Source organism: Rhipicephalus microplus, chromosome 8, assembly GCF_043290135.1.
Source record: "Rhipicephalus microplus isolate Deutch F79 chromosome 8, USDA_Rmic, whole genome shotgun sequence".
NCBI lineage: Eukaryota > Metazoa > Arthropoda > Arachnida > Ixodida > Ixodidae > Rhipicephalus > Rhipicephalus microplus.
Window position 1 is genome coordinate 81,778,431 of NC_134707.1, and position 24,744 is coordinate 81,803,174.

A 24,744-nucleotide genomic window follows, 5' to 3' on the forward strand; every position below is an offset into this window, starting at 1 on the left:
GTCAATATGAAATTCAAGCTCTCCCCATTTAAAAAGTATCCCTATTTAAATATCTTCGAATTCATTTATCTTCTGACCTGCCTTAGAATAAGCGCATCGATATCATAACTAGTGAGGTGTCAAAAGCACTTGGATTTATTAAAAGAAACCTTTACTTGGTGAACTATACCTCTAAAATGCCAGCGTACACTACACTTGTCCGTTGAAAGATAGAATATGCATCCATCATCTGGAACCCACATCAATCATATCTCATCGATTAACTAGAATCAATACAAAATGAAGCAGCAGGATTTATCACCAAGTAGTATTCTCGCAACTGCAGCACTACAGATATTACACACTCACTTTCATTACCCCTTCTTGAAACACGCAGACTGTCATTGCTGTTGTTGCATTTTCATAGATTTCATCGTAGTAAATCTGCCTTCGTAAAGCTTGCACAAACACACCTCATAATATTTTGAAACATATTGACAACCAATTCAAAATACAGCCTTTTTTGGTATGCACAATTATGTATCAACACTCACATTACTTCGAAGCACACATCACTGGAACACACTGCCGGGCGACATCGCTTGATTCATTGATCATGCCGCCTTTGTAAACCAATTCAATATTTTCTTGAACATATGACTTACCTATCTGTGTGAGTTTGTAAGTGCATGTTTGTGCTTATTTTTACTCTTCTTTCATTGTAAATATATTTCCTCCTTAAAGATGATAGTCTTGCTTGGGATACTCCAATGCAAAAATTTTGGTCTGTCTGTCAGCAAAAAGGCTCAAGTACGACCACATCCACAGCATCCACCAGTATTGCTCAAGTTTCTGCGTTCATACTTGTACGATTGTCAATAAAAAGCAAATATTGAGCATATTTGAGGCACAATATCAACACGTCAATATTGTGCACTGTGTTTATTTATACTAGAAAAGGTATAAATAAGTAATTCTAAGCACTGCAGCTGACAATGCGACGCTTCGCATGGAAAGGCGAGTCTCCTATGCTTTTCTAAGACGATACTGTGCTGCTACCTGTCTTGAAATCTACAAAGTATGGCCTCCAAGATTGCACGCATGCTGCGTGCTGCGTGCTCGCTATAACAAAGGCCATCCTTTCGTTTTCTGAAATTACCGCCAGATGGCATTCATGTCTCACGCAACACCTTCAGGATCCCATTCACCAGTTTTCTCGTGCAAAACATCAAATAAATATTTCTGTCTATTCACTCTTTTCAGGCGAAATACAATAGTCTTTAGACGACATTTTTGGTCAAATATGCAGATAGGGGGCAATTTTTTTCATGGCAATTTTCTGTATATATATTTTTTTGTACTATAGCTGTGTCTCTCTTATTGAGTTTTCATTCCTGCCACAATTTTTTTTCCCTTTTGCATCTTTGTCTATGGAACCGTATTTTACATTGTTTACCACTTTAATTTTATAATGGGCAATGTTCTGATTTGCAAATTTATTGTATAACTAAAACCCCCTGCGTAATGCCTGAATGAGCCTATAGGGTATATATTAATAAAAAAAAGTGTTGATGCACAAAGCGGGTGACTGAACGAATAAGTTTATGCCCTGTTACTAACGCTTAATCAGGAACATGTAGCGGCAAGTGTGAAAAAAGCAAAAAGGCAAAAACTATCAGTTTTTATTTCAGTGAAGATTCATGTTGCCACTAAGAGCTGTTGTTTCAGAAAAAGACACTTGGTAAATAAATGTTTCAGAGTATATTCAAAGAAATTCGGAGCGTTTGAAGACTTGTGATCCGCTAAGAATTTCTAACTCAGAGTCTCTATCATCTTATCACTAAGTGAACAACCTTCTTTGTGCCGTAATGCATTCGGTATAGACGTAAAAGATTTATTTTATTGTTTGCCCCAATGTGAAGATTTGAAGTGTATAAAGCAGTGCATGAGAGAAGATAATGATGAGTTGTTGTTTCAGTGCCAGTGTGGCATCTCTATTGCATTGTTTTTAGAGCTCATGCTGGCCACCTAAATTCTGCCGTTGTGTTTTGGAAGGGAAATAATTTTGTCCAAAAATCTGGTATCTGCATTGAATTATGAATATACCTGTAATTAGTTATATTTTTCTTGGGTATGTAGACGGGCAGCTGCAAAAGCATTTGAATTTGTTATCATCACACGCTGTTTGATATGTCCATGACTTCTTATTTATACTGGACATTAACAATTGCTCTTTACTGGTTGCTAATATGAAGAAAGATGTTAAGGAAAACGAAATGTCAGCGTTTCACTTTGGAGTTTCAAAAAATTGATGAGCTACAGTTTCTCGATTTAAGACAGGCTTTCGTAAAAGATCACATATATAGCAATACCAACCTAGATTCATAAAGCCAATTCTGGCCACTCAAAACCACTCAAAACCATACCATACCACTCAAAACCATGCAGGAAGCCATTGTGTCAACTTTGCTGGGTGCCGCTCTTCAGAAGTTACGCGAGCACCTTATGGCGCATGCATTTGATGCACAAGTTGCTCGCCTTGCAAATTCTGGCTTTCCGAGTGACGTGATTTGCTCCTTGTCGGAAAAACTTATTTCAAAGATCGAGAAGTTTTATCATTGTGATTCTAGTGCACTAGAAATTAGCAAGAAAAAGAGGCAGGCAGTTATCCCATACATACACAGGATAGCACATGGTTTGAAAAATGTTGGTGCTCGTTATTGCATAAACATGTCATTCTCAGCATGTAATAAAGTGCATAATGTGTGTACTTTGGTGGATAGAGCATTGTGTCAGCAGCCAGGGAAAGGGAACAAATGTGTCTCCAGTCATGTCCACAGATATGCTCCTTGCACTACTGGCGTGGTTTATGGGATTCCACTGTCTTGCAGCTGTGAATATTTAGGTGAAATGGGGCATTACATAAACGTGTGCTTAAGAGAGCATGGGCTAATGCCATCAGATGCTAAAATCACGTCGAATTTGGCAGCTCGTTGTAGGCCATGTGGATGTGTGCTCAGGGCTGGGCAGAGATGCCCGAAAAAGTATTCTGGAATGCAGATATCGAAATGTGTGGTTTGGAAGCATAAAATACAGATACTGATATAAATTTGTAATTCATGTGACAGGATATTTCGGAGATACGTTTGCAAAAAGACAAAAAAGTATTCCAGAATACATAAACTAAAATACTTTTGTCTATGCCGGGGATAGTTATACTCCATACAAATATTTGTTATGTGCAGCATAATATTTAAAATGTGCAGCACATTGAAACTTGCAAATGAAATTCATTTATTATATTTTCACCATTCTCCGAGTGTCATTAAGGCATTACAAAGGATGCTTACACTGCACATAATTGTTAATAACCACATATTTACAGATATCACTTGCAATAAAAAACTATGCCATATGAGAGCATCAGTCACACGCATTGTACACTGAAATCCGGAACTCGACAGCAACACTATTAGTTATGCTAGAAGGAGCATAGTTCAAACGAAGTGCTGGAACCATAAACAAACGAACTTCCAGTTGAAGGTTTAGTGTTTTCTAGAATCATCTTAGAAAAGGCAGAAAGAATTAAGAACGGACAAAACAAGGAATGCGAAAGGAAACTCAAAAAGACCTCTTTCGAATCGCTGTTTGGCCATGCTGGCGTTTTTCAGAAATGCTCTGCAGAAAGAAGTATCGTAGATGGCACACGGCACCAAATTCTCTTTGGGTGGTTTGTGGCTTCCGCAATAAGCTCCAGTTTTTCAAATGGGCACTGCAAAAGAAAAGTAAAAAAAAACGAGAAAAACAAACACTACTCGCTCAATTGGCATGAGGAAATACATTTAAAAAATGGCGCCCATTGTGCAGTATACAATACTCCTCACAATGAAAATATCTGTGCTGGAATTCAATATAGCAGTATAACATTGTTGTCATGCTGAAGCAGGCCATCATTCAAACACATCATGGGATGCGAGTAGCAAAGCAACTAGCTCGCTTTCAAGAAGATAGGAGTCAGTTTCGCCCTCAGCAGAAATGTAGAAATGGTGGGTGCATATCTTGCCGTGGACTGCCAAGGTCACAGCAGAAATTTTTTCCCCATTGTGAACACGTCTGAGCTCATTTACGAAAAAAAAAAGTAACAAGATACTCGTGTCCTGGATAGTATCGCGATACATGCGATACACCGTAAATGTATTTCACTACTAAGATACAAATACATTTTTTAAAAGTGCCTCGATACAGCAATACAGACACTCAAAAGTCTCTCTTAAATACTATTGCGATACTACCCAGCCCCGTGTGTGCCCCACTTGTAGAATATCAAATATTGACATGTTGATTAGCGCATGTGTGAAGTAGCCGAAGCATTTTCATTAGGTCTAACAACAAGTGCATAAGTATTTCATGTAACACTCGTCTAGATGAAAAACATAAGGTCTTAGAGAAGACATGAATCATTCTGTGTCGTAACACATGTGTACATGTGCATAGTTTTGATGAGTCAATATTTTCTATATATGTGCTTTCCTTTTCCAAATAAATTTCAGTTGTGAAATCAGCGCTGTGACCCTCTCTGACTGCTTCTAACCCGTTCCTTTGTAAAATATTCTACGGTGAACACTCACCAGTTTGCCTAACTTACGATTCTGCATCTTTTATTTACCTATGGAATCGGGGAAGCAGTTGTGGTCTGACAGATTCCTTTTTTCCACCCCATATTCAAACATCAGTGCTTCAAACGCTACCGCAGCTTTTATTGCAGGTGTCTCAGTACTTTCATTGTGCTCCACGTGTCAGAACCCAGAGAAATAAAACACCAACAAGCATGTGTGCATTGTGTAAAAAAAAAAAAGAGAGTGAAAGAAAGGATAAAGTAAATTTTGCTGTACAGTTTCGTTGTTGCGACATTGTTGTTAGTTGTTGTCAAGACAAGGTCGCATTAAATACGTAAGTACTCCTTTTTGCTGAAAAGTATATTTTAGACATGTACAAATGAGACGGGGATGCAAATCATTAGTAAATACAGCAGTCTAGGTCAAGGTAATCTAATCCAATCCTAAATGGCCTGCAGGCTATAGCCATTATAATGAACTAGAATGTGCTCCAGTAAGCCAACTGGCAGGGCTGTTGCATCCTTGTTTTTTACGAATGCCACGAGATAGCGCCACCTTTACGTTTCCTAGCAGCATTGGCTGCACTGTTGGACTATCGCAGGCTCGTTCAAACTTGCAGCTGCAGTTGATTTTATTTGTGTGGTTGTGTTCTGGTTGTTCCGAAAACCAAACAGCCAACTTTCTCAGTGCCTGGGTGACAAGTTTTGTTTTCACCAGATACACACATTTTTTCATATTTACCACATACACTCACAACATTATGAGTGTGTGTGTAAAATGTGTTCATTTGTTTTATATGAGTGCCTCTTATTTTATTTTTTTTACTGCTAAAGTGTTCTTTCCACCGCACATTTTCCAAGAAGACAATATGGTCATGGAGTTTGCTTTTAATCTATGTGAAAAACCTGGAAAAATCACTAAATTTGAAAAAATTTAAATTGATAAACACCCTGTTGTGGCTTTGCTGGCAAGTATGTTAGGAAACAGACACATGTGCAGTATGGAAGTGTGCAATGTCACAGTCATGTATTGTCAAGAAACGTCACATACCTACGCTTGAAATACTTTTCTGACCTTCCAAGTTTCAACAGATGTGTCAATGACACATCACTTCTTTCCTAGGATGAAATGCTTTCAAGAGTCCTATCAGGACTCCTGCCTGTGATCTTTTTCAGGTATTTAATATGAACTGACATGCCCTAATGCATGCATACTTACACAACAATCTGTCAAATTTTCCATACACTCTTAACAGCTTGTAAATTCACTCCTAACAACACCCCCTCCACTCTTCCAGTATAGGCCAAAATGGTGATTATTTACAATACCATGCTTGTTGAACATTACTATCTATGAATCTTACAATTGTTTGGTGAAAAAAATTAGGGGACCCTCAAGGTTTGAGTAGAACACAACAGTGATATCCTATCCCTAGTGCATACTCCAACCACCTAGTGCATACTTTTTGCAGGGTAACATTACTTGAAAAGTTTATACTGCAGATTATTACTATGTAATCAATGTTTAAAGTGGCTTGTGCTAGTAAGGGTTTCGCATATAGTTGCAGTCTGCGTAATGGATTTCTAAATGGTGGCTAAGCGAGCTTGTTGATACGTACACATAGTTACTTTGAAGAGCGCAGAGATGGGACACAGGATAGACCACACAATACAGGTACTGTGTAGTATGCTTTAAACCACGAGCAGCTATGTGCATGAAATGTTTTTAAACTTGATATGCACCCAGTACGTGGTCCTAAGAGAATACTCCAGTAGCATTTGTGCCTTTTGTTTTTCGTGGCTGCTTTAAACAACGAAGTCATTATGATAATCACATGTTGTGATGGCCAGTGGCAATGTACATTTGTACCATGAAATACTGCGATATTACATATTGTATTGTGAAGCATGTATACTAGACGCGTGTATTTGTAAAGCATGAAAATTATTTTTGAGCAGGCACGTGGCTTTGTGGTAGAATGCCTGCTTGCCACACAAGCAACTTGGCTTCTGTTCTCACTCAGACCTAGAAGGTTTTATTTGTTATTCTTTTTATTTCCATGTTTTTATATAATAGACCAGATGTAAAGTGAACATGGAGAATTTCGTGCACCAAAAAAATGCCAACACTGCAGCTGTACAGGTGGAATCACACTTGTCCAGAGCAGTGGAGCGCATGGCTCTTGTTAGTGACGGCTTCTACGTCACCTTAGCTACATGCTTCTGTTCACGCTTAAATTATCGCACAAAGGCCTAGCACGCCGTATGCCATGTTAGATATTCATACGACGTCGGCATTAACATATTTCTGCAGAAAACAGCAACTGAAGCGGTCGGCTGGGTGTTTTAGACAAGTGTGATTCGATCTCCAGAAATATTAAGTGATTTAACACTCCAAATTTAATTTTGTTGTGTTCAATTCAACAGTCATGATTTGCAAAACTGTATATGTTTTAAAAGTTTACTAATGTTTTAAAATGTTAAGTACACCAAAATAAAAGAAAACTTGTGCAACAGTATGATACACAGCATCCGCCCTGGCACATTAAAAGAAAAAAGACTTGAGAAGTTGTGTAGCGCAGCTCCAGGAAAGTGCTTGTACCAATGAATACTTACCCTTTCTTAACGGTTCTGTGGATTTCGAGGGCCTGATTATTTCCTACGGCCAATCATTTTTTTTAATGTACATTTCTTTTATGTCACTGGAAAGCTCGTAATTCAGAATATCTAATCACGCATTGGCAACACAAAAAAGGCAATGAAACAGTTTTCACCAACCGTTGTTGCTGATGGAGTCTTATATGCAACACATGTTGAAAACAGTGGCCTACAGCTGTTCACTGCATTGGTACCAAATTCTGCCATGACAGAGTGCATGAGCAAAGTGCTGGAGAAATGGTGTGTGCATGCACTGTGGTTCAATGCAGGTTTTTTGTTGCTGTGGAGGAAGCTCCACTGCTGAGCATCAATTTCTTAACCTTTTGATGGTTAATAGGATGAATGCATCCCACTTTTTCCTCAGTAAAACTTTCTCTGCCACTTTAAGTTGCCATCAGCACAATGCCTTCCAGTTGTGGTGTACCAGAAACATTAAGGAAACTGAGAAACTATATATTGCACATTTACAATGCATGTATCAGTGATACGTTGTGTTTAAAATCTTTTATTTTGTTAATATTTTTTTTTTCAGCCGGTGTCATATTGCGTACCAGGTAGCTAAAGTTTCAAATTTATGGTATTCTTCTGTTCAGATTTTTTAAAGAATTTTAGCATGCAACTATACATTTTCTTTCTAAATTGCAAAAATTATATCTGCCTAAAATCATTGTGGAAGTCCACTCGAATGAAAAATGAAGCAGTTCCTTGCATAGCCTAACAACATAGCATATATGCATAACTGTTTTTTCATGTTTGATGGATGCCACAAAACAGCACATTCTTTGATATTTTTTATCATTATGAGGAGAGGCAATGAGACCAAAAGCTGTGGCTAAGACACTGTTGCTAAAATTTCGTGCCAAAGGAAAAATATGGCAAAATTGCTGCTTCATACAGCCAGGAAGCCAAAGAGAACACGAATTTTCAAGATCATCAAATCATGCAAGATATATGAGAAAAGCAAATATGTCACACCTGAATAGAGTTCACGAATATGATGCAGCATTTGTTAACACACTTACAGCATTCAGTGCATTGACACCACGTCAAAGTGGCTTGCCATGATTCATTACCACAATTTTAATTATTTGCGAAAATGCAGACTTAACTGAGATGTTAGCCCTTATTCATTGCAGATACAAGACAAGACATGCATAGACACAGCTTCGTTAAATGTGAATGAAAAGCAATATTCTCCTTTTTCTTTATTTTCATATGAATGCATGCACTCATCTATGCCTGCTGTTTTCTCCTTGTTTTCGACGAGTTTCAATATTATCGCCACCTACCGACAAGACAGACATAAGCTGAAAGGGTACGTGTATTTGAAGACCTTGGGACCGAGCCGCTAGACTCAATGCCACAGGCAGAGGCGCAGAATTGCGTAGAAAATCTGAAATTAAGGTTCACTGCACTTTTTCTCCCACAGTTTTAGAAGTGTTCCTCTGTACTGCTTCCATTGGGCCTTTTTGGGCAGGAAATTTGGCAGCAGAATTACAGCTTAGTGCCCTTATGAGACAATGTGACATGTGTTGCCCCACTTATTCAAAGATGCTTCATGAGTCGATGAGACACATGCGTCCCACTTTTTCTCATAAATTGATGGCCATATTTTAGTGAAGATTGTGTCACACTATTTTTAGGCATGAAGTTCTGCAAATTTCTGTTATTATGTGAAAAATATCGATGAATTCACGAAGGGTAAGTTAAATTGCATAATAAGCAAAATTGAAAGTGAGAATGCGATATATATACTATATAATGTTAAGCCAGATTAACGATTGTCTGAGGTGCAGCAGGCAACGTGCGGAAATTCTACAGAACACGATACTAAGCTTTTGCCACGAAGCAGTGTAATGGCACAGCTGCTGTGATTTTCAAACACCATTTTAAAATACATATACAACTCAAATTACTCAAGGGAAAGGGAGCTTGACTTTATCATACTTCTGCATGTTTCCAAATAAAGATCTATTTACACTTCCTGGCCAGTTAATTGCTGTACCCCTAAACAGACATAAAAGTGAAAACCATGACATTTGGTAGTCTAACAATGGACCTAGGGATTTCAACATCACACCAATGTGATTTGGCATAAGCTGTAAAAGCTTATTCAATCAGTCATACATTGTTACCCTTTTATGCCAGTTTTAACGCGATAGTTTTAAAAATCTCGAGGGCATCATTGATTGTGAGTGATGAACCTTGTGAGCAACCGGAAAAATCAAGAAAGATGCAAATAAAATAAGTAATAAAAAATTTCCCAGTTTGCGGGAGGATCAAGCCCAGGCCGTTTGCATGGCAAGCAGGCGTTCAACCGCACAGCCACACATCTGCTTGGAAATTAAGGAAAATAACTTCATCTGCTTGAAAATGCAGTGAAAATAATGTTAGGCTTTGCAAACACATGTGTCCTGTATACTGTCTTCACAATTCAATATGTAATATCACAGTAATATTTCTTGATACAAGTGTGCATTGTAATCAGGCATCAGAACATGTGATTATCTTAAGGACTGCATAGTTAAAAGGTGGCCAGCCATACCAAAAACGCACACATTTTGAACACATTTCCTTCAGACCACATAGTGAGTGCATACTTCGAAAATATTTCATGCACCAAGTGCTTGAAGTACGCACTAGGGCCGCCAGGGTATAATTATCGTGTTCAATTCTTGAAAGCGAACCTTAAGGGTCGCCCAATTTTTCTTTTTGAAGTGATGGAAATGAAGCATTATTCTAACCATGAATATTTTTATGCCAGCAATTAGACTAGTAGGTTAGCTCAGTGAGCCATTTTTGCATTTATATCAGGTTTATTTGACTCAAGAAAAGCAATATTATTTTCAAATGGCACTGTATGCCAAATACCTGACATAGTGTCTATTGTTGGACATTAATTTCCCGGTATCCTCGGCCCTCCCTCTTCCTCTCGTTGAAGGGCCTGTTCTTTGTTTAAGAAAAGGTGGCAACCCTGGTGGCCGCAAAGTGTGAAAACAGTTTAAAAATATTGAAGCAGGTTGTGTAGACAACAATCTACAGACAGTGAGTGGCATACAGAATTGACTTGGCTGTCTTTAATGTGTGTGGGGGGGGGGGGGGGCATAAAAAAAGCTGCTACAGGGCCAGAACAGATGCCTTAATTGCAGTGGCAACTATGCAAAGGGGCAGCTGGAAAGTCTACTTAAATCTTCCAAACATGAGCGTCTCGAATTCGCTGTAGTTTTATCTCGAACAAATTAGGACTTGAAAAAAAAAGAAAACCTAGTCCTCATATATTTGAAACAGGCACATATTGCAAGAAAGCTGTTGATAAACCAGGAACAAGTTTAGCCATGCCTTCATTGTTGTCAATTGTGAGCACACAATACATACCACAGCGATACTTTTGGGAAGCACACCTTGATGTGACCGAGGTTAGGGGCACAGGCTTTCACCCAGGTGCCGGGGAAGAAGACACCTTTGAGAGGCTTCTTGACGACAGAAACACACGATTTATTTACATATTTACAGGTGTAAAAAACACAAGGCGTCGAAATGCACTTTTACAGGAGACAGGACTGGCCGTAACGAAGGCCACAGAGAGAGCCCTGAGTGCACATGCGACGCGCTTTTCATATCCTCGGTCCGTGCATGCGCCTCTCCTCAAACACGAACTGTCTGTCCCAGCGACGCTGATGCGTGTTCCCCGCAGCACACCCAGACACCTTTTGCGTTTCTGCTGGACGCGTACCACATTTGGCTGGTACGCCAATGAGCGTCTATTGCAGACTTGGTCCTTGCACTGCCAGTCATAACATTTGAATGGATACTGGCAAGCTAACTGGCACCTCCGAACCTGTGCCGCTTTAGAATACGGGTCCCATCTGCAACGAACCACTTCTTAGCAGCAGAAGAAAAGAAAACAAGAATACTTCTTGTTTTTTTTTTTTTTTTTTGCTTACCCGAGGCAACATTTGAACCAGCGAATTGAAAGCTGAGCATAATAACTCTTCAGCTATTTATGCATGGTGACAGAAGAAATCATAGCCTTAAATAGTAAATAGTATAGGGGGTGGGAAAGGCAAGGGAGGATGCAAAGGAGAGAGTGAAAAAGAAGATGGGAGAACCATTAGAAAGAGGAGAAAGAGAAAAAAAAAAACAAGGGGAGAAACCAATTGTGTAGAGAGAGCAAAAAATGCAAATATATTAACTAAAAAAAGCAGGGTTGTGCAAATATTCAAATGCTTCGAATATTTGAAGGAACAGTACTGTATTCAAACTCGCTTCGACTCGATTTTAAATTATTAAAAATTTTGAAGTATTTGCAATGAACAAATAGTTAACATTGATCTGCACATAACCTCCTGTGAAGGTGATTTCACTGAAGCATAGAGTGCTATGCTGTGAAAGCACCTATCCAAGAGAATTCGCACTGCCGCAAAACCTCTTCAAAGTTTAAGGGGCACTGCAACTCTTATTGAATATGGTCGTAAAATGCGGCCAATCGGTAGTCAAGACTCCCGAGAACAGGTGAGCCAAATATTGTTGTGCAGCACAAGGCCACAATTTCTCAATAAATGTTCAAGTTCACCTGAAAATTGCTTTCTTTTCACTCGACAAATTGCGCTACAAGCTCAAAAATTACCCATTACTGCCATTGTATCAGCGATTGGCTGATTCGAGCATGGCACATTGGACGTTAATGGGGCCTGGCTCACTTGGACTATGATCGAGTCGTGAGTTTGAGTGAGTACAGCAGAGTAATATTACATCAGTTTGAGTTAGAGTGAGTGTCTCATTCATAGAGTATAAGTGGACATGGCGCAATGCGCAGTGCTTTATAAGCGCTGTGCCGTGTCCTATCGTGTAGCTCGACAAAAGAAATACTGAACGCTGCATGTAACAGCAACGCGCGTCCTCGCGTCATGAAAGCATGCATGCAGTTCCAAGTGCATAAATGGAACGAATTAACGCACATGTGAAGAGCAATACGAAAAGCTCTTTCACAGCATGCAGATTATCAACAAAAAGGCGTCATACACAAACAGCCTTCTTGTGATTGGTTAAACCTAAGAAAGGTAATTCATATTAATTTTACCGTTGCTGTTTTACAAATGTGAGTAAAGATATTACAGGCGAAGCATTTCTTCTATCTATCTATCTATCTATCTATCTATCTATCTATCTATCTATCTATCTATCTATCTATCTATCTATCTATCTATCTATCTATCTATCTATCTATCTATCTATCGTTCTGTCTGTCTATCTATCTATCTATCTATCTATCTATCTATCTATCTATCTATCTATCTATCTATCTATCTATCTATCTATCTATCTATCTATCTATCTATCTGTCTAGCCGCTCACATCTGGGTGCTCTCGTGATCACCTCCTTAACTTGGCGTGAACCAAAATTAGTATGGGAGAGTTCCATAGTTTGACGAATACGACGCGCCGGTGAAGACATGAATAAGGTCACAATCATGTTACGCGTGTCGTCAAACGCTTCCTGCTGAACAGTGACACATACCCGCGGGCGGCTATGTGCCCCAAGTAATTGACACTTAATTTTTTGCATCTACCCAGGAATGACGAGAACACACGTGGAAAATTTTGACGCGTGAGCATTGAGAAATTATGAACCATTTCCCCGAAGAGAACCCTGCTGGGATGCGAAGCAGCAGTGGTGCTCACGTCGTTGACCCAGTTGAAACGGGCGTCGACGCGGGTGCTGGAAGAACGGCTGGAAGCGAACTCGGTGTATTGTTTACTCAAGTAAACGTTTGTTTGAAACACAAAGACATGGGAGGCGGGTTGGGTTTCGTGTAAGTTTCATCGCAGATAACGAGCTAAAAAAGTGTTTCCACTCGACGTGCGGTCGAGCGTTGCGGGTGGTGGAGAGGGTGAAGTGGGAGAGATGTGTGTTATGAGCGGGTGGAGGAGCCGGCAGCTGCTGCGGGTGTGACGTCAACGTGCATCTGCGACTTGACCTACTTGGCAGTGCTCCAATACCTGCGGCGAGAGAAACGCGCTGCAGTGCGTTCGCACGGACGTACGTACGGCGTTAAACACGTGAGTCAGAGATGCTTCGCATCTAAAAAGCCTTACATCGGCAGTGCTGACCCGTAGAATGCAAAGAATAAATGTCGCGGTCCCATCAGGAATCAAACCCAAGCATTCTGCGCGGCACTCAAGCATATTCTACAACAAAGCCACGCCAGATCTCGGACCTACTTTTCAAATAGCTTAATACCTTCATATGGTCATGAAACGTAAATAGTGGTTGCAGTAGTGGCAATCCAGCTTTATAAACATTACATATGTACTCCTATAATTCAGCTGTGATATCGGGTTGACGTCAATTGTTGCTAGGTGCCATGCACTGAAGTTGATTTATGCAGCAGCGTCCAGGACTACCATCCTCACTAGCACCAGCACTTCATACCAGCTTATTGATTCTGGTGTTCCTAATGCTCAAGTTCATGTTTGCATCATTGCACAAGTGCAAACAACTGGTTATATAAACACTTGGAATTCTTCAATGTATGTCTGTGTGTGGAACATTTGGACGTATATTTGGCATAATTTCATGACGTGCCGCTATAAAAAAATCACAACATGGTCATGCTAAGCATGCCTCCGCATGCTTCGCATAATGTCGATTCCGGAGCTACGTGGAATATGCTGAATTTTTCAGAAATATTCTTGGGCAAGACGTACTTTCGGCATGAATCTTGACATAAGTATGTGTCAGTTTTTTACAAGAAAATGTAACTCTTAGAAATGCTGATTACCATATTTTTAATTGTATAGTCAGTGTACTGAACATTTTAAGCAGTACTCTCTTTTATATTCATACAAAACACAGCTGCAGTGTACGGCTCATAGTTGAAGAAAATGCTGGGAAAGCACAACTTTCACTTTTGCAGTCAAGACGACATAACTTAAGGGCCCACTGAACGTTTGTGTTATGCATGGTGTACTACTAAGTTATTACCATTACTTCGTGCGATCAGGCTGACATTATGATCTGTGCATGATACAGCTCCTCAGCTGCACGATAGTGATTTTCATTGCAAAGCTGTTTTCTGGAACGACAGGCATGAGAATTTTGGGAGAGGATGTGACAACGAGCATGTACGCTAAATCTGAGTGCACCGTCAATTCAGTCGATCTGTGTATAGGAGCGAAAATTTAGCCAGGTAACGGTAAAAAAGTGACGCATAGGGAAAAAACGAGGAGCCCTCAAAAATGAAGGCGAGAGAAGTTCAGTGTGCGTGTGCCTCCTTCTTTCTCTCTTTTCTTCTCTCTTTCTCTTTGAGAGCTCGCCTTTTTTTTTCTTGCTCTGTTCCCTGTTTTATCTTTCCTCTTTGTTTTCTTTTCTGCCTTTGGATGCATCACCTTCTACATTCTTTCCCTTCCAGGTGAAAATACTCCATGGTTTCAGTTCACTTTAACTGAAACCATGGCTGTATACAGCTGGGACTAAGTACAAGCCAACACATTAGCAACATGTTCCAGTGGTCTCAGCATGAACCACTCGAGACTGAAAATGAAACCAGCTGGCCTGGAAATGGAATCAGCTGAAATCATTTGTTTTAATGAAACCAGTTGGTGTGAATTATTATTATTATTATTGTTATTATTATTATTATTATTATTATTATTATTATTATTATTATTATTATTATTATTATTATTATTATTATTATTATTATTATTATTATTATTATTATTATTATTATTATTATTATTATTATTATCTTCCTTATGGCCATTCTCTTCATCCCAGAATAGCTGTAGTGCAAGGCAAATAAGTGATAAGGGCTCATTGCCTTCATGATGGTTTTTTTTTTGTACATCTAATGCTGACATTTACAGTTCATGGTATGCCAGTACAAGTTTAATTTCAAAAAGGCACAGGGTATTTCAAGCAGTGCAAACAACTAAAAAACAGTTTGTGCAAAGCACAGGACATATGCACAACCAAATATTGCTGTGTGCTGCATCGAAGTTTAAACGGGCTGGCACTCCCTTACCTCCTATTGCCTAGCACCTCTCTGCTAGAGGAGGACATGGCACTGCAATTTATAGAAAGGCATAAAGCTACTCTGAAAAGGTCTAACTGCTTTGCCTCATACTGCCATCACCTGATCTTTTGGAGATAAGGTAAGGTTGCATGAGAAACAGGTAGCCATGCATCAGTCATTCCCTAATACATACCTCCTTCAAAAATCCAAACCATCCCCGGGATGTCCTGTAATGACGAAAATATTCTTGTCTTGTAGGGTGTGCCACAAGACTGGCTGATATATCTGAGTCCATTAAATGCAGTTAAAATATGTAGGTCTTTGTAAGGACATTATAAATACTGCCTTGAACAGTGTAACAGTGAAATACAGATTTAATAAGTAAACTGCAAATCAAGTGCAATGTTATCAATGCAATAATAATAATAATAATAATAATAATAATAATAATAATAATAATAATAATAATAATAATAATAATAATAATAATAATAATAATAATAATAATAATAATAATAATAATAATAATAATAATAATAATAATAATAAATATATTATTAACATGATTATAATAGTATTGTGGGGTTTACACATACAAAGTAACTAATTGCAAGGATTAAAAGGGGGTGCACAGGAAGGCAACGAGGTATATTTATAACAAATTCAATCTAACGAATTCTCCTACTAAGTTGCAAACGAAAGCTGGTCTATTAACACTACAAGGTAGGGCAAAAATAGCAAAACTAAAGATTTTGTTTCAATTAATTCATAGTGACATAAACATTGACACGTCAAAAGTAATTTTTTTCTGTCATTTTAAGTTAACACCTTACAGGAACTCACAAACACATAATAAATACATTTTTAAATCAAGTTGCTATATATATTCACACTTCCCCCAAACCATAAAAGAATGTAAACCAAATAAGTCCTTTTGGTACTGATGCCTCATCTTTCACTGTGTCCTTAGATATGGTACAAGCATCACGCATAACCGAGAGGAGAGAAAACAAAGAAAGGAAGGCAGTATTTGCCGAACAGTATATTAGACAGCGCTTTCTTAAGAATTACATAGAAACTGCAGTTGGGTAAAGATAACTAGATGGCGCTGTACCCCTACTCTCAGATTGGCTGCATGGGGGGCTGTGCCTGGATATGCATAGAATGAGCGGATCTCTCAGTGTCCTTTAGAGTCACCATACGTAGTGGATCGTTGGTGGGACATGAACGAAGCAGAGTGGGGGGCACGTTAAAGACGCTTGCGCTCGGCTCCTTTGGCACGCGTCTCATCGGTGTTACCCATGCGTCATCTGCATTCTCAAACGCGATCGAACGCATAGACGCATGCATGGACAGACGCTTCACCCCACTCATCATCAATCACTCCAGGAATATGCTGTAATTTTTTAATTTTCTTTTTTTCTTCTGGAATTTAAAAATTTATTATTATTTTTCCTCATTTTAACTTGCACATATGTTGTAAAACCACTACTAATATTATATTCTAACAAAGCTTTCAGCAGCTAAGTACCTCTATATCACCCTACATTTCATACAACACTACGCAGTGTAGATTTAAAACTACGCTTCAAAGTTAGACTCCACTTATTTACTCATAAATTGTGCCATTCTCTTGATGGAGTGATTCATAGACTGAATGATTTTAGAATTTTCTAACACATTTGACAAGGTCAGTCATAAACATTTACTTTAAAATTAAGTCATCTGGACCTTGGCACTACCGAACAAGGTTTAGTACTTTGAATGCTTCGTATGAAATTGAACTCACTTTGTGCTCAGCTAAGCCCAGCTTATTTCTCATTTTAACTGCCAATGCCCCTTCCTTGCTATCATCTAAATTTCGTCATGATTTGCTGATAATAGTGTTGTCATTTGTGAAATTACTAACAGAAACTATTTGTACCACATGTTATAGATATATTGCTAAAAAAATAGGCTGGAATTAATCTGAAACTCCAGCACTAACTATAAAGTTAGTGCAGGATAAATACCATATTCTTTTGTCACGATCGTAAAAATTCACGTGGCAGAGGCATACTCATCGCCACTAAAAAAGAACTATCATGCTCTCTAATCAACACATCTTCACAACTAGAATCATTATGGGTAATATGCCGTGCCCCTCCCGAAGCAATAATACTTGGCGTATGCTATAGGCCCCCTCGAACTGACCCAGACTTCCCCCGCAAACTTAACGAAATCTTATCCCAGCTAACTAATAAACACCCTAACGCACGTGTTCTGCTTTATGGAGATTTTAACTTTCCCTCCATTAATTGGCTCAATCAGGTTTCACCAACCTCTGGAAATACTGAAGCAAGAGAATTCGTTGATGTTTGCCTCAACTTTAACCTCCAACAGGTAACCGAACTAACGCACATCACTAGTGAATCCTCAAACGTTTTAGACCTGGTATTAACAAATAGCCCCGAAAGCTTAAAATCTATTGCATACTTACGTGAAATCAGCGATATCACAAAGTCATCCATACCATATTTAACTTCACCCCAAAAATACGCTCCATTTTCCGCAAAACGATTCACTTGTATGATAAGGGTAATTATGAATTAATTAATCGTGAATTACAAGATTTCCTACCATACTTCGAACTCAATCTCGGTTCCTGTTCTCTCAACGACAGCTGGCTAATGCTTAAGGACAAGATAACTGACTTGACTAATAAATTCATCCCCACAGTGAGCTTTACTGCCAATAAAAATAAACCATGGTTTTCCACAAGTTTGAAAACATTTGAAAATAAAAAAAGCGCCCCTTCCGAGCTGCGAAGTTTAATGGTAATGCGTGCGCATGGGGCAAGTACTATGCTGCGGAAGATGCTTATTATGCTGAAATTATAAAAGCGAAACAGACATTCTATCACAATGATTTAACTACAATTCTGAAATCTAATCCTAGAAAATTCTCGGAAATCATAAACCTGCAACTAACACGAGACATCACGCTTACAAACGATAAAAATGAAGACGTAAGCGACACTGTTTGTGCCAATATCTTTAACACCGCGTTCTCATCAGTGTTCACTAAAGAAGCCAACGTACCATTTCTTACGCCACCTACTACGACATTACCAGCGATGGACCCTGTTGTGTTATCCGTTAGTGGCATTTCATCACTCATTGACAAATTAAAACTTTCATCATCAGCTGGCGTAGACAATATTAACTCTAAATTGTTAAAAAATACTAAGGAAATTATTGCAGTGTACTTTTCGATGATGTTCTCATTGTCACTCGAAACAGGAATTTTACCAGACGACTGGATGGAGGGAAAGGTCATTCCAATCCACAAATCAGTTAACAGACAGTCCCCCCTAAATTATTGACCCATCTCTCTAACAAGCGTCCCCTGCAAAATCATGGAACATATCATATAATTACACATCATGAACTTTCTTGACACCAACAATTTTTTTCATTTTTCCCAGCACGGATTTCGTAAATCATTATCCAGTGAATCCCAACTTGCTATATTTATTCGTGATATACACTCTTCTCTCGACCATCACTTTCAGACCGATTCAATCTTTCTCGACTTCGCAAAAGCCTTTGATAAGGTACCGCACAAACACCTACTGTTAAAACTTTCCCAGCTGAACCTGCACCCCAACATTCTTGCATGGACCACACAATTTCTTACTAACCGCTCTCAGTTCGTCTCCATTAAAAATACCCGTTCTAGCTCCCTCCCAGTAACATCCGGCGTCCCCCAAGGATTTGTACTCGCACCCCTCTTGTTCCTAATATATATTAATGATCTTCCTGTTCATGTATCTTCCCATATCCGTTTATTTGCCAATGACTGTGTCATCTATCACACAGTTACTAACATTTCTGATCAAACTACACTCCAACAGGATCTGGATCTCGTGCAACAGTGGTGTGATCTTTAGTTAATGAAGCTTAACCCTACTAAATGCAAACTCGCCTTATTTAAATGCCAGCGTAATCCTTTATAATTCTCATACCTAATCTCTAATTCGGCTATCGAACAAGTTCAGTCATAAATACCTAGGCGTCACCTTAACATCTGAACTTTCCTGGAACACTCACATAAACAACATCATATCATCCGCGAACAGACCCCTCGGTTTCCTAAAGCGTCATTTGCGTCACGCACCACTAGACATAAAACTTCTGGCTTACAAATCGCTCATCAGACCTAAACTACAATATGCAGCGCCCATCTGGAGCCCGCACCAGATATACCTAATAAACTAAATAGAATCTGTACAAAATCGTGCCACTAGGTTCATTCACTCTTCATATTCATATGAAATAAGCATATCATCCCTAAAACATGACATTGATATTGATAATCTTTCTGTGCATCACCGCATCGCCAGCCTCTGTTTGTTTCACAAGTTCTGTCACAGTTCCCTCAATCAAGCACCTTACATTATCCCACCAACGCGCATATCTCACCGCACAACCCATTCTTATTCAATCGCATGCGCGCTCGCACTACTACTTTTGCTGCCTCATTTTTCCTTCGCACAGCAGTGGACTGGAATGGCCTTCCCCATGACATTGCAGCCATCACGTGTTTATTTATTTATTTATTTATTTATTTATTTATTTATTTATTTATTTATTTATTTATTTATTAGAATACCCTCAGGGCCCGTAGGGCATTACAGAGGGGGTGGGTACAACATTTTATAACACACAAGAAAAAAAGACAAAGAAAAGAAACAAGTGTCAGATGCGCAAATCAGGAAGGCAACATAAATCAACTAAAAATGTATAAGTAAGAATTCAAGCACATACAAGACAAAGATATATAATGGAAACTGCGTATAGTTACAAACATTGCTGAGTAATTGCAGTCTTGAATAACAAAGGGTCTGTTATTATTACAACGGAAGAGGGAAGGTGTTCATCAACGTTTGCGCAAAATATAAATACATATTGCTTGTCAGAAGATCACTCTCTGTAACCTCCATTTGTTAACCTACCCCTTATGTAATACCCCCTCACCGGGGTCTTTAAGATAATAAAGTGAAGTGAAGTGAAAGTTAGCAATGCTAACCACATGCTTGGCTTGTGCGAGAAATGTCGCACCACTCCTTCCTTTCTTAATGTTAACGTACAATCAAACCAAAACATGTGCATGCATGTGCCTTTAACACATTTTGTAAACAGATTTGTCCAATGCCTATGAACAAGCCTTACCAATGCCTTTTGGCCTGTTTGACACTTCAGGGCCTTCAGTGCACTGTAAGGGCACAAGAAAACTTGTGGGTCTTAAAAGTGACTTGTTTCAAGACTTTGCAATATGATGGTTGATTGAAAGTGATAAAATACTGAAGTTGATAAATGAGTTAGTTGTGGTGTCTTGTATAATAATATGCATACTCTTAAAAAAAGAAGCAAGCATGCAAATTACTAAATTCATAATGAAAACTTAATGAGATCAGTGAAAGATTGGTTGTTGTGGTAACTCACCTGCAGTTTGATTGTAATTATGGAATATGAATGTTTAACTATCTTGAGTTTTAATGAACTGGCATTTAGTTTGTGAATAACAGTATGCTAAAGAGCATGTACATATTCTTGTTTGGTTGTACAACAACAGCATTAGGAAATATTTTTAAAGAATGAGTGGTAAAAAATTTGTGGCACAAGCCAAGAACATTATTAGCATTGCTCATTTTGTAGCCAGCCTGGACATTCGAGAATAATTTAACAGACATCTGCCCAGCCAAGTATTTAAAATTACCAAGGATGTTTCAAGGGATGACTACATAATAATTGCACCTGCATGCATGAGCTTTTGTCTCTCAAGTTTCATGCATGTGCTTTGTCATGGCAGAGCACGGTGCAAATACACCCAATGGTTGTCGGCCACTGTTTGGTACCCAAGTTGCGCAGCAAAACGAATTTGAAATAAAATTTAACACAAAATGTTTCATTGCTCTTTCCCAGTTGATGTATTATTTCCATTGCAATATAAAAACAAGTACATCAAATACTGGCTGTATCTCCCTTTGCAGCTATGATAAGGACTCCTAGAAATCTTAAAAGTAGGAATCAAGTATCTGGCGAAAACATCAAGCCCTTAAAATCTACAGAAGTGTTAAGCAAGGGTAAGTGACAATTGTATAGGTAGCAAAATTACTTTCCTAGAGCGAAGCAGCCAGCTGCACTAGATAAGCTGTCATGTTTAATGCGTATCACCTGCCAGGGATGAAACTTATGATACTTTTACACATTTTCGCTTTATTTCAGTGCACTTAACATTTTAAATTTTATTAAACTAGTAAAAAATGTTTAGTTCTACAAATAATGGCGACTGAATCAAATAGAACAGTATTCAACTTGGTATGTGAAATCGTAGAATATTTTGCACACTCTTCGAATTTGGCAGTTACAGAATTTCCCTGCGACGCATACTTCTCCATATGGGCTTTACACGTTTTTTAGAGAAAGCTTCTGGGCCATCATCGTGAAATAATTTTTTTAATTAAGCCATCATAGCAAGTGTGGTACTTCATTTGTTTTTTGCAAAGCAGTTGTAGGGTTCACATATCTCTATTTTCAAGAAATATGAAGTGAATGAATGAAAGTATAGTTAGGCAGCTAACTGAATGATATAATGACCCGTATGGACTATGACCACTGGAAGGGTGGAGCATGTGTTGTTACACGTGAACTTACAGGCTGTTAAGGGTAGATAGACAAATATGGCTGATTGTGTGTAAGTATTAGGGCATGTCAGTTCAGATTAAATACAAGACAAAGATTACAGGCAGCAGTCCTGATAGATGTGAACTGTTGGAAGCAGTTCAAGCTGGAAAAGAAGTGGTGTATTTAATTGTGACACATTTGTTGAAACTTTGAAAATCAGGAAAATTTCTCGGGCAGGCAATGTTAAGTGATGTTTTTGATGACTGTGACATTGCAGACTGTCACTCTTCACATGTGTCTGTTTCCTTATATATTTTCTACCAAAGCCACAAACAAAGATATATGGCAGTTAACTCGCGTCCTGTTCCCTGTCTTATGCAAGTGTCATTCTGCACTTTATTACCTTAGAAGTACTTGCTGCTAGGCAGGTTGGTATAACATTATTAGGGAAAATTCTAGACGATGCGAATGTGTGGTGCAGTGTAAATATTTTCTGTAGTTCAGCTGTGACCGATGCTCTTTCTCTGTGCTTTTTCATTTTTCCAGTGGTGCTTAGGCGTCTATAATTTTCCCCCTTAGCTTAATTAGCTCCCTGAAGCTATGCATCATCTTGCCCATTAACAACCATTGTTAAGCTATTGTATGTGGCATTGTTGATGCAAAATGACCTTAGAGTATATGCTAAAGCTCCTGCAGGATCACCGGCTGAATGTGACAACCAGTTCACCATTTATAGGACCCGAAGTATTGACATTTTCAATATATTTGTTCGCACAGTGCTTCATTGGAGTCATGCAAGCTTAAAACATGGTGCTCCCACAGAGAAATTTTTCTTCCTGTGCTGTGACCAATGGGAAAACAATGTAGACAATAATGAAAAGAGATCACAACTAGGCTTAGCTGTGTGATGTCTGCCTCAATAAAAATGTAATAAATTAATGCAAGTGTGCTTGTATAACCATGGTGTTGCCAGTTTATTACTACATTTGATATGAATCTCTGCTCGCTCCACCATGGTGTTCCTAAGGGCATACACAGTCTTACCTCTGAGACAGCATTGCCAGAACTAATTTCACTGTCACAATCTTGAACAGGTGTGCAACAAGCATGCGCCAATGCAGAGAACACAAGAGAAGTGGTCACTGCTTGCATGTTCAAGGTCGTATACACGCACACCGGACTATGATTTTGCAGTGTCTTACATTTTGAGTGGAGTATACATCCTGATGGCGGGAGCCATCTCTGTGGTCACCAGCTAGACTGTCACAATGTGCATATTGTTGCTTCAGACAACTGTTTAGGACAAAAAAAGGGCACCGTAGAAAAAAAAATATTTTTAGGCTAATGTAAGAGCTTGTGGTGAGGAGACTCTCAAAAGGTATATGGTGTGTCATCTTGCAATAGAGAAGCAACATTTATACCTAGTTTATGTTAGTAGGAGTCTGCTAAACATTGGCCATACAAGCTTGTGGCTAGAGAAGGATGATGTTCAGAAGATGCCCTCCTGAAATGTTAACCTGCACCGTCCTCCCTTGCCCTTCTTGGTGCACTGGAATTTTTGCCCTATAGGTACTAATTCCTTTAGTGGGTACTCTTGAAGGGCTTCTGAATAAGCTCGCTCTTACCACCTGCTTTACCCAAGGGCAAATCCTACTGTTGGAACTTGTTTGCTTGGCAGAAATTTTTAACAGGAAAAGAAGCTTCACTCGTTACACAAATAAAGCTACAGCATTGCAAGATTACTATGATGGTATGTACACAGACCTCCCACATACAACTCACTGAAATGTCACCAATTACCTCTATGGTGAGCATGGTTATGCCTTAAGACAGCATGTAAGTTTCTTGATCCTATACTTTTTAATCAGTACATGAACCTTGAAAAAACAAGATCGTCACGTGCAGTGCATAAAACCAGTGCTTACGAAGTGCAATGACGCAATCGGAAGCATCAGCAAAAGTAAATGCACCCTGCTGGAAAGCAAATTCTGCATGAAGCCTGTAAATGTACTGTTAACAAAGTCTTCTCGACAACTTCATTGTCTATTTCTGCAATTTGCATAATCCTGTTTCATACATACCTTGCTGCTCACCCTATAATTATTGACCTCTGAGTGTTACTCAAGTGACCATGCGCATTTAACATACCTGCAAGCCTCAGTGCTAACCTAATGAAATTGGAGACTTTAATAAAGTAATGCTCTCTAATGCTCACCCCTTCAAAAAAAGTTTTTAGCATCCCCTGAAAACCTATTCTTTAAAAATTTGATCATCAGAGTTGCGATGTATCTCCACACCTGATGACAGACATTTGTCCAATTACAGCCACATTATAACAACAAGCAGCCTTTGTAAGATGCGTGGAAACGTGCCATCATCTCAGGTCAACATGTTTCCTGAAACCAACTTGCTCTTAGTTATGCGACAGAATAGTTTTCATAAACCATTTTCTTGCTAAGCTCAACTTGCCCCATGACAAACTGTGTGTTTAATTTTAGACCATTCTTGGGGAGCTATTTTTCTTAATAACTAAAGAAAGCCCGATAAAGTGAAGCATGAGCTTTTAAAAGGAAATTTGCAAAACATGCACAATCGTCTCCAATACCTAGCCTGAGTATATATTTCATTAATAATGATCATTTTCATTTTAGAACACATATCTGATGGCACAAAATCTGGAGTACCAAGGAGTCTGTCACACGTATCTTTCACTTCTTTATTAGGGGTCATGCAACAATTTTAAATTATTCATGCGATATACTAGAAGTTTACTGCAGTGTGAATCACTTGCCACAATTAAAAAAAA

The 24,744-nt window shown here is 38.8% G+C and overlaps 2 long non-coding RNA genes across 2 annotated transcripts; one reads left to right on the plus strand and one right to left on the minus strand.

The window, feature by feature from the left end:
* Positions 1-2,446: 2,446 nt before the first annotated feature.
* LOC142769199 (uncharacterized) lies at positions 2,447-6,279 on the minus strand. Its single transcript, XR_012885706.1, has 3 exons — positions 6,214-6,279; positions 3,611-3,751; positions 2,447-2,870 (listed from the first exon to the last, which is right to left on the minus strand). It is a non-coding gene; the product is annotated as an uncharacterized LOC142769199 (long non-coding RNA).
* A 1,511-nt stretch (positions 6,280-7,790) lies between these two features.
* On the plus strand, positions 7,791-22,871 carry LOC142769200 (uncharacterized). Its single transcript, XR_012885707.1, has 3 exons — positions 7,791-8,567; positions 21,305-21,397; positions 22,716-22,871. It is a non-coding gene; the product is annotated as an uncharacterized LOC142769200 (long non-coding RNA).
* The last annotated feature ends 1,873 nt before the right edge of the window (positions 22,872-24,744 follow it).